This window comes from Solanum verrucosum, unplaced genomic scaffold (assembly GCF_900185275.1).
Source record: "Solanum verrucosum unplaced genomic scaffold, falcon-dt-bn FXZP01000276.1, whole genome shotgun sequence".
NCBI lineage: Eukaryota > Viridiplantae > Streptophyta > Magnoliopsida > Solanales > Solanaceae > Solanum > Solanum verrucosum.
The window spans coordinates 1201538-1213559 of NW_026019946.1; the positions used below are offsets into that span (position 1 = coordinate 1201538).

The following is a 12022-nucleotide window of genomic DNA, read 5'->3' on the forward strand; positions in this document are numbered from 1 at the left end:
CTAACTATGGGAGCTTGCTTTTAATTCACATGTATAAATAAGAGATCAACCCCCAATTGTAAAGGTATCCAATTGTAAAAGATCAATAACAGTTCTCTCTCTTTCTCTTCTCAATTCCTGTGTTCTACAGAACCAGCTGTTCAAGAGCAATTGCTCTTTAGGCTTAGTTCAATACCTTTCCCAATTTATCAGTACGCATCATCCTAAGCCCAAACCACTGGGCCATTCCGAAGGGTAATAATATTCATCATTTTTACCGGGAAGAGAGATGGCTATGGAGGTTGCACCATCTTTTTCGACTTGGGAAGAAATTGAGCTTTCAGAAAAGTACCTTTTTTTTTGGGCTAATTACCCAGCAAAGAATTTTCTCTTTTGGGTTTAATCTTGATTCACTAAGCAACAATTTGGTCAAAATTGTTTCTCAATTGTCATGTTCAATTTTGCAGTTATCTGGTGTGTTGTATGTTCCAAGAAGCAGCAGCTTTGTCTTTCTCAATTATTAAGCAATTAGTTGACAAAAATGCTAACACTAATGAACACAATTGCGAATTGGGTGATATGTTGGAATCAGCTGCAATGATTTTGGTGCAGTCCTACAAAGCGTTGGGGAGGTACTTGTTTATGCTACTTCCATTCATTCATGTATTACCTGCATTTTCTTATTCTATTACAAAGAATTTTAAGAATATTGTTGGCCTGAGTTTTAGGGTTAAATGACAGTCTTACTTGAGCATTGAGAGTTGAGAGTTGCTTCATTATTAGCTATTACAAACTGTACTGACAGAGGAATTGGTTGGTCTTGAACTGGGTTGAATTGATAGTCTCGATGTGTTTGGTAGAAAGGAAAATGCCTTTCAGGAAAATAAGTGCTTCTTTTTACTTATTTTCTTGTGTTCGGTACGTAAGCAAGAAATATTATACCAAAAGCATTTGTATATAACACTATCACTATGGGAGGTGGGGTGGTGTGTAATGAACCCATATTGTATTGAAATGGATAATTGGGATTACACATACAAATATAAGAGTTCATCGTTATAATTACTCCAAACTAGTAACTAATCTTCCAAGGGGAAGAAGAAGAAATAAAAAGGAAGACAGGAGGGAGGTTCCAGGATTAACCTAAGCAACTAAGAAATAAAAGACAACTTCATAACATAACCCCTAATTGAGGATTTCCCTTTTCTATATATAGGAATCTTCCCGGGGTCCCAAATGAAATTTGACATCTTCTCACATGGGTCCTCAATCTTAGTTATATTCATAACAATTCTTCCCTCCTCAATAAGAACCTTGTCCTCAAGGTTCAAGCATAGTCGTAATGAGACCACATTGTTGTCATGTCCCTCTTTATAAGTGTTAACAACCCGAAGGAATTCTTTAAACACTTCATTAACCAAAGCAACTTTCAACAACGATCCATCATTTTGCTTTTTAAACCAGAGGATGCATCCATGTCTAACAAGATTAACATCAAGGAGTTGCTTGGAAGATGGCAGAACGAAAGGACCGACATTGAACATCTTATGGAACTTTGATCTGAGAGCATTGAGAATTGTTGGATCCAACTCCACTGAAACATTATGAATTGATGGCATTGGCACCTGTAAGATCTCTGTAGTCCAAAAAGCTCTCCAAGGGACAACCACTTTCTCAACCGACTTGAACCAAATCCTTCCGGCACCCAACCCAAAACCAACTTCCAGTAGCTTACATTCATTAGAGGATACCTCTTCTAAAGATGTAACCAACACTACATATCTCTTCCCAATTTCGGAAACATCCAACAAACGCTTGATCGTGTGTTGATAGCAAGACAATATCTTTTGTCCATTGGGAGCCCCATCAGCTAGCAACAGATCCAACACTGCAGAACAAGATGTCAGTAAATTTTCTAAAATAAACTCTTGAACAAGAGCATTGGCAGACTGGTGGTGTAAGAGCACGAAAATGGTGACTCAAAAAATTTGGTACACACCCCAGTTTTGTCATGTCTCTAAGAAGTGAACTAACAGAATCTACCTCATTGACTACACATTTTGCATGTATCACTTGAGCAAAAGTGAATGCAGAAATGAGAATTACCTTTCCCTAGCATTTCATAGAACACATATGGAGCAATTTTTGGCCAATATCTAGCCAAAATAATTTTCAACGTGTTATGTGTCCCTTCCTTTTTGTTATTTGCTGCCTGCAACTCACTTTTGACAAAATCAGCAGATGCTCAAATTTGTGAAAAGATTGCTTCTTGTAGCATTTTCATAATTTCCATCAGCTCACTGATTGCAACAATTATTTTGTCAATGTCCTCAATAGTTGGTACCTTCTGTGTGACATCCCCTGCAGCTGCTGTAGTTCCCAAATCATCAATAATCATGTTTGATATGGTGTTTGCGCCATCTAACAGTAACATTGAATCATGAAGAGGCAAATGGAAATTTTCAAGTTGGTCGACTTGCTGTTCATAGAGCATTTGCTTTCGTAATTATGGTATTGTAGCTCTTCTGTTTTGCTCACCAAGAAAATCTTTCGCTCTTTCAACCTCAGGAGCAATCTTTGTAAATAACACTGCCTTTTTACAAGCACCTCAAGCATCACTCCATCTTGGATCCAGCAGTGATCAAACTTGCGAATTTGAAATTTGAGATTAAATTGCTCGAACCAACCAGGTGTCAAGCTAACCTTGTCATCAGAAAAGATGTGGCGCTCCTTTCTAAAATGGTTGTAACGGGATATCCTAATGCTATTAACCCATAAAAGAGTCGAATACAACTCGCAAAGATGATCCATAAGACTACAACTGAGCAGTCATCAACCCATTCAACAATTGAGTGACCGTTAGACAACTGAAGGTGGTTAAGACCAGTAGGTGGAGCTGGTCCAAAAACACTACTGTACCATTTCTCAGATTGAGGGTCATCATTCAGAACATCACAGACAAAGCTTACACCAGAGTTCATGTTTACACCAGCTCTTTGATTTATATCGTTGCTGCAAGACCAGTTGGGGTTCCCCAGTCCAAATACTGTTCTTGCAATTGGTTTGTCACAAAAATTATGCAATATTGGTCAGCAGAGAAGACAATAAGCCCAAGCCAATTGCCACTTCGCAAAACACCTGTTGTTAGATTGATTTCGATATCAGATTTATACTACAAATCAAAAGGCACCTCATCTATGGTATTTAGCTGCTCCAACAACCCAAGCACAGTAAAGCTATTGTCTCCATGGGAGGAAGCAACTGTAGTGTATGGCTTCCAGGACAAGTTGAAGTTGCAAAAATAGAAGTACTGGATGAAGTCATATGCATCAATAGACTTCTCTAATGCACTGGAAGAAACAGCCCTGACAGCATGGTTTGCAGATATGCGAAGATATTCAATATGCGTAATACTTCTAATATCTTTACACATGTCACAGAGGAAAATGACATCATGTGTGACATATACACGGGGATCAAATGGAAGTTGTAAGCATTTAATCTTATGGACCAATGTGATTCTATCCATAATATGAATGACACTCTCAGATTCAGTGTACAGTCTAGTTGAGTCAAGATTAAAAGAGTATGCATATTTGTACCTGCTCGACATATCAACAAACATCTTGTGTGCAGTGGTCAGTGAGGATACTTCACATTCATCTGAAGCATCGTTAACACTCAGAAGTGGACAGCCATTCGAACAACCAAAAAGCAGAACTCGGTTGACTGAATACACACCCGAGTTTACCTTATCAAAGAAACCACATAAACCTGCCCAGTATCAAACCAATTGCAAATGTGTAAACCAAAGCATGTGGAAGCGAACCAATAGTTGTATGAGGGCCAAGAAAGTCTGCAAAAATATCCCTCTTCAGCACTATATCCAACACCTTCCAGTCAAACTCCATGTCAAGCTTATGTTGTAGCCTTTAACTGGAAGAGTCAGTTCCTTAACTGAGAAGGACAAAGGAGAAAATTCAAGCTCGGTAGTGTCAATAGAATCACTGAACAGAACAGAGGGAGAGATGTTCTTTTGTATTGTATATCCTACATCAAGAATAGGAAGTTGAGAATCCAAATGTGATTTTACGATATCAGCAATCTCGGTGTCATTATCATTGTAAGCTGACTCTAGCACAGAGGTGATAGTTGTAGAATCTGAAATCTCTGGAGTATCAGTGTAAGTGGAGTCCTATTGCATCTCCTACTGCAGCAGTGACGGCACATGGCAAATCAAAGAGAGCATACGCTTGTTGTTTGATTGGAGCTCCCTCATTGATTCTTGCAGCACTTTCATCGATTCAAAGATGTGGTTGAACTGAGCATCAAGCATGGCAGAAGGGTTAAGAGGCATGGAGTACGAACAATGAAAGCATCAATGTAATGAACCCATATTGTATTGAAAATTTGAAATGGATAATTGGGATTACACATACAAATATAAGAGTTCATCGTTATACTTGCTCCAAAATAGTAACAAATCTTCCAAGGGAAGAAGAAGAAATAAAAAGGAAGAAGGGAGGGAAGTTCCAGAATTGATCTAAGCAACTAAGAAATAAAAGACAACTCCATAACATAAACCCTAATTGAGTATTTCCGTCTTCTATATATAGAAATCTTCCCGGGGTCACTAAATGTAATTTGACATCTTCTCACATGGGTCCTCCATCTTAGTTATATTCATAACATGGTGGGGTCGGGGGATTCAAGGGTGGGGGTGAAGATGAGGTGTGTTGGGGGTGGGAGGACACAACTATTGTGGAATGCCACTCGTGAACTTGTTTTCCCTTCTTCTACTAGGGAAGTCATTTTCCCTCATTTTTAAGGAACTTGTTTTCCTCGAGAAAATGCTTTTCAAAAGTTTTGACCAACCAAACATGGGAAAACTGGAAAAAAATATTTTCCTTCTATACTAAACACACTTATTGAACATTGTTAGTAGATGGATGTTGATTTTCAGCATTCTGATATTGCTTGGATGAATGGTTACCTCTGAAATGCCTTATATAGAGTGGCTCTGATGTATGTGTATTATTGGTCAGACTTGTGAACTGCTTTCTCACTTTTTACTGTTTCTTGATGTGGTAATCCTGCTGCTTTCTTTCGTAGAAAAAAATGCTTTGAGTGTCCTTTAATTCTGACACTAATATGGTTTGTATGTTTGACAGGACATCAGAAATACTGAAACAGCTGAAAGTGCTATTTGGTTCAGTCACTGCTATTCCTGCCCAAGTTTTCCTTACTGGGTACCTTATTTCTTGGACATGCTATTCCCGTAATAGTTGCACATCTTCATTTAGAACATATAATCATCCACATGAATTTGATATTTCTCACCTTTGTGGTCTAGTGAGATGATTTCTTTTCCTCTTTATAATGTTGATGTCTGGTGTTAGAATACAACTTTAATTACCATCCTCAATTTTATTCTGCAATTCCTTTATCATTCACCTTTTTTGTACTGGTTTCTATAACTTGAATTGTTTGAATGGCATAAAATGTAAGAATGCTTTTAAAAATTGAGAGACACTCTTTGCTTTGACATGTTTCTTTTGGTTTTGAGATCCTGAATCTGAAATCATGTACTCCCTAATATCTCATGTATCCAAAGTAAACGAAAAAAAGTTCATGATCCCTCTCCCGAGCTTGAAATGTTCTTATCATTGCAAGGTTGCTCCTCATAACTTCCTTTTCCTTCAACATTTTTCGAAAGCTCCCTTCTTTGATATGGAAATGACTCTAAACTTCTTCTCCAGGGTGTGTCTCCAGATACCAGATGGCCCTTCTGCTGAAGTTAAAGAAATTCTAGAGGAGTTCCTTATGAAGTGGAGATATGTTGATGGAAAGTATAATACTATTGCAAATGTGGAAGCTGATGTATCTTACAAGGAAGAATTTAGCAATCAGATTTCCCTTCGAGTGGATAAGTACCTGGAAATTATTGAGCTCTATGTAATTACCTTTTTGGGGAGGATTCTAGGAAATTTTGATCTTGCTATCTCTTGGGTTGAGAAATACCCTCTACCTGACGAGAAGAGGCAGGTAGAAAATAATCTTTCTTGTTGCATTTATTTAAATGATGGTCTCATGTGATTTTTTTTTTCTTTTGTGCCCTCCACTCCAATTTTTGCTAGTACAGGTCTTCAATTGGAATATTTGTGTTGTTTTCCTTGTGAAAGAATGTTGTTGGAATCTATATTCTTGAGGTTCTTAGCACTTTGAGTTGAAGTTCCTTGGTAATTTATGGTTGAATATATAGTCTAATAAGACCTAATTTTGTGAGATTAAATTTTGTTGAAGGAAAAATATGTTTATAGAAATTGTGCAATGCAGTCCTACTGAGACACATTTGATGTGTTTTGCTACGGTTGATGGTTTAGCTGTTTTCTGACCAAGTAACTTATAACTTGGGATTTTTAAAATTATTTCTCTATACTCCAGGATCTTTTGAGGCAGTTGCACTCCATGAATACTTTAAAGCTTGGCAGCTCTTCGCAGTCCTCGGCATTACCTCTCCAAATAGATGAATGTACAACTGATTCTACTTCCCTGATTGAAGAAAAATCATGCAATGGAACAGCAAATATTTTGGAACACAAAGACCAGTCTAAGGGAGAGAACACCACGAAACAATAAATTTTGGAGTTTTCTAGACGGAGAACTCCATTTTGGTGGTTTCGTACAGTCACTTTGAAGTTTGGAAGCAGTCGCTTGGTTTTATCAAATGGAAGCGTCCTTCTTGGTTTTTTGGTGGCACTTGTTCACTATATTGTGCGGAGAAAACAAGCCTCTTTATGGAGGTAATGTAGTCTTTCTGCCTAGATAAAGAAGAATTTACTCTTATTGTGATTTTCTTCATCTTATAGCTGTGGTCGACACATATTATTGTGTAAAATCTACCAAATTTTCTCATGACCCATGGGCAGTGTATAGGATATAGCGAATTAATGCACAGCTTATGCATTGAAGGATGTTTTTCCCTTATTAACTTAACATGCATAGTATTAGCACAGGATTTAGTGGACATATCAAATTCACTCCATTATCCTTAATCAACTGAAATTGATTCTTGATCTTTCATTTATTGTTTATGCTGGATCATAGTCAAATTCAACTTACTGTAAACAGTGGATGGAAATGCACATTATATTTGATTACTGCGGCTGTGTGGTACTTATTGTATCTCAATTAACAAGAAACATTCTCTATGTATCAGAAAATAAACAACTTTGATCCAAAGTTAACTTTCCATCCAAACACTAACTGAAAAATAAATAAAAGATGCAATGCTCGTGGTTTGCTTTTGAAACAGAAAAGATAGAATATGCCCTCTCCTCACAATTTGAGCAACTACTCTAGCTTCTTCCTCAAAATTCCATAAAAATATTAGAGAAGATTCATGTGCTCAACTTTATTCAATCATTCAATTCTATCTCGATCAACCTTACAGATCTAAAAACTTGCTTCTTACAAGAATTCCCCAGTATAAAAATGTATTACTATCTATTAACTCACTTAAGCATTTTTTACTTGACTTTCCTGCAAAAATTGGCAGTACAAAGCTTAAAAAAGAAGAACTTATTTATGTTCATCTGTTTCAACTTAAACTCATTGGGAATTACTACTCTAGTAATGCTGCCAAATTATCAATAAACTTTGTCAGCTCTTTTCAAACTCAATGTTCTGATACTCCTTTGTCTTCTTTTTTTTGTTTTGCCTAGAGAAATCTTCTACTGTAATAGTCCAGTTGACTGAAAGTTTTTATTAATGCTCGATGTTTTTTGCAAATTTTTGCACATTAATGTGATCTTCTTCCCGGAGTCAAACTATATAACTAATCTGATAAGCATAAACTATCATGGAGAACTTTTAGCAGATACAATCCCACACAAAAAATACACACATATACGCACATATATAAGTGCCTTTTTGAAGCAAAAACATTTTTGGTTTTCACAAAGCTTGATCAAATAGACTACTAGCTAGCTTCCAGTGACTTCATGTTCTTTTAGACTCTATACTGCTCGAAATTGTTATTGACCGTATGAGATAATAGGAAGACTTGAGAAGCATGGGCTTCTCTCCTTACTTTTTTGCTCAGATTTAGGTAAGAAGATAGAGCTACACTCAAATGGGTACGAAAGAACTTTCAATTTTCAGTTTTCATAGGTGAATCATGTGCTATGCATGTGTTTTTGATATTTCCATTAGGTTTTGGATGAAAAGTTGACTCTGGACTAAATTTGTTCCTTCTTTTTATACATCAGGGATGTTTCTTGTTAATTGAGAAACATTAAGGATGTACATGAACTTTAGGACTAGTTTGGTTGGGAACAAGTTATCCCGGGATTAGTTATCCAACGATTGTTATCCGACCCTCAATGTGGGATAAAAACAACACTACAATCCCAGAATAACTAATCCCAGGACAAGTTATCCAACGACTTTATCCCAACCAAACATGGGATAAACTCATCCTAAAACTGATCCTGGGATTCGTTATCCCTTATCTCTCCTGCCAAACGAGCCCTTAGAGTATACTTTAGGGATGTTTTCCGTTAAAAATCTTTGGAACTAGCTTGTTAGGAAATGGAATCAGGTCTAGAGGTTATAAAGCATTGTTTAGCATGTGAAATACGTCTATTAATCCATTGGGTTGGCTCTGTAATTCTAGCTTTTTGTATTGCACGTAATCATGAGAAACCTCTGTTGTTAAGGGCTTAAACTCTTGTTCTAGTTACATCAGTTAAGAGTCACCTGGTTTCATTGCCATATGCACATAGGTAGCAAGTAAACCTTATTCAAGCACATGATGCAACTGTGCCTCTCTAGAGGTGTTTCATGTTATACCTGAGGGTCTATGAGAATCTCATACCATAGTCAGAACTCACCTCTGTCTGTCTTTTAAGTTTACTATCATTCAAAAACTCTAATCAAATTGTAGAATGTTGTGGAGATGTTCAGTTGGGCATATTGTTTTTGTTGTATCGGTTCTTTCTGGCATATTTAAGTTTGCAAATGCTAGGCTATTACGTGCTTGGACCTGGCTTATGTTAGACATGAATTGTTTGTCAATTATGTGATATCTGGGACTATTGTCTCACTGACATTTTCCCCGTCTTTTATTACAGTGTTGTTAAGAGCCAAGCTTCATCTACGAAGAAGGCTTTGGTTGACTTCTGGCAACTTGCATTCTCATATCAAGTGAACCCTCTTGCTGCTGTTCAACCACTCCCACCTGCAACACGTGGAAGCCGGTGATGCACAATTTTGTTCCTCATACCAGACCTGTTACTTGTAGATAAATGAAAGATTACTGAGGATATTGTTATTATCATCTTAAGTTGGAGAGGAAATTGATTTTGATAATTGACAAAGATTGCTGGAAGAAGCAGGGTCCTTAATAATACTGTTGATTAGAGGCAGCTAGCATTGTTTGTATGTAAGTAGAAGTTCCTTTACAGTAAGGTCTCAATTTTTGAAAAAATCATGCAACTCCAACTCCACTTTTATTATCTCATGTTGTATGGACAAAATGATGGAGAAATTTTACTCTTGTGAATCTCATAACCAACATTACTTAATACTTATGTGAGGCAATTTAAAACTCAATATTTTGTCATTACCTTATAATCTTTGTCAACCGTTACAAATTCTGAGGATTGAGACAATATCTCCTTTTATTTATTTCTTCACTGCAAGCAGTACTCACATAATCTGTTTGTTTCTGTATATATACCAAGATATCAATGATGATTCACATTTCGGAGAACCCTACGTCCTTGCCCAAAAAAAGGTATGCTCAATTTTTCCCTTTCGATTAACTCGTCTTTCTTTTTCTTGGCATTGATGTTCTACTTATATGTGTTTGAGAAATTGAATGAAAATGCTTTTGAGGAAGTTGCATTGTTATGGGTTTAGTTTCTTTTCTTTTTTATCATGGATTGTTCTGCTTTTTTTTTTTTAATCTCTCAAGATTTTTGTGAGTGTATCTGTTTGGTTGAATGAGGAATTCTGATGTTATTGAATTTTTTAAAGCATTTACTGGTGTTTGAGAAATTCCATTCAAAGAAATTGAATGAAACTGATTTTTGAGAAGTTTTCTTTGTTTTCTATTAAAGGATTTAAGGGGTGATTCTGTATTTTTTGTCAAACCTTAAACATATATGTGAAGCACACATTTCATAGTTGTGTGTATAGCACCTAGAGGTAGCTATTATTTTTTATGTTTACACACATTGAATTGACTCGTTCTTTGGGCATATATTGTTGATAGATAGTTCTATATTTTTGTTCTCTCTCAAGATTTTTATGTGTGTATGTCTTTGGGTGAATGGAGAATGGTGCTTTTACCTAAATTTTTAAAAACATTTGAGAAATTCCACTTGAAGGATATGAATGGAACTACATTTTTGAGAAATTTTCATTCATTCTTTTAAAGATTCTTATGGGTATAGGTTCTTTTGCGTTGTGTGTGATCTTGTGCTTGGACATGAAATTGATGGAAACCTTTTACTTTGTTGAGTTTTTGGAGTTTTCAGATTTTCAATAGAGGTAGCATAGATGGAGCATTCAAGCAAAAGACTAAAAGCAATGTGGTACGCATAAGTTCATGTTATCTGTTACTATTTCTCAAGCCTGTAGTAAAATTTAAAAGTGTGATATTGCATGGATTGACTCTGTTCTCGAGGAACTATTGTATTTCTAAGCTACATGCTTCAAGCGGCGATAAGACTACTAGGGTAAGAGAGAAGTAATGGAAGATCCATTCAAAGAGATCTTAGAATTAGAAAGAAAGATGCAAAGGTCGTAGTTACTTTCTTTACATCATGTGAAGCCTAGAAGGATATGAAATATATATACACAAGACAATATATTCACTTTGGTACTTGATGCCTCAAACCAAAGACATCTTTTTGTTCCCTTTCTTTTCTCATTTCTCTCTTCTTCTTTTTAGAGGATGTAAAGTTGCCCTATTCAGTAGGATTTCCTATTTCTCTCCGTGAACAAGATGTTAGTTACAACAAGATTACCGAATTACCAGATTCCATCGGATGCTTGAAGAAGCTCCAGAAGCTGAGCGTAGAAGGCAACCGCCTTGTTTCTCCTCCACCGGAGGTAGTGGAGCAAGGGATACCTGCAGTAAAGCAATATTTGTGTGAAAAGATAAATGGAATGCATGACAAGTCCTCTAAGATACCCTTTGAACTTTTGTTGTTTCTTGAAGTTTCGATCGGTGTTGCTACTTTCGCATGTTACTAATAGACATGACTCATGAGTGATTCGGCAATGCAGTGCATAACTAGGAAAACAGTTGATATGGAATGGATAGATTCGAGTAGAAAGGGAAGATGATTAAAATGAACAGTTTCACTTGTATACACAAGCCGGCTATTACACTCGAGTGTAATTGTGTATATAAAGTTAAATAAGAACTCGAGTTCACCTTTATAAGAGGATGAAAGATCGTATAAGTAGTGAATGAAGTCTGGGGTATTGTGAGTAATAGTATTCTCATACAAGTAGTGAATTCCTTCCAAATGTGAATGGATTCCTATGTGGGGCTTGTAAAACCTTAAAGGTAAGTTCTTGATGCTCACAGGTCACACGAACTATCTGTTTTAGGAATTTTGAATCCATGCATCCGAGATATAAGTATCTGGACCTGTCAGATACATGCATGCATTCGGGGACCAAATTTGACATGAATGATAATTTTTAAAACTCAAAAAAAGACAAATATTAGGTCTTAAACTAATAAGATTCGTGTTATTTGCCTTTTTTTATGGCCCAGCTAAATATAAATTATCCTAAACACATAATGCCAGAAAATGCCCTTTATGACCCAAATATGCACATTAATGACCTCTTGTCTGCTTAAAATCATTCAATCGCATTAATAAGTAAAATGCATACCAACAAAGAGCATGTTAATATTTCATTGTTAGTTTGTTCAGGAAAAAATGTCAATTTTTTTTAAAATTTGAAACTAATTTAATTTAAACTTCATCTTTACCCTAGGAATAGGTTTTTATTGTCA

General features: G+C 36.2%; 1 pseudogene; it reads left to right on the top strand.

The window, feature by feature from the left end:
* Positions 1-245: 245 nt before the first annotated feature.
* Positions 246-9290, top strand: LOC125809723 (protein APEM9-like; annotated as a pseudogene).
* The last annotated feature ends 2732 nt before the right edge of the window (positions 9291-12022 follow it).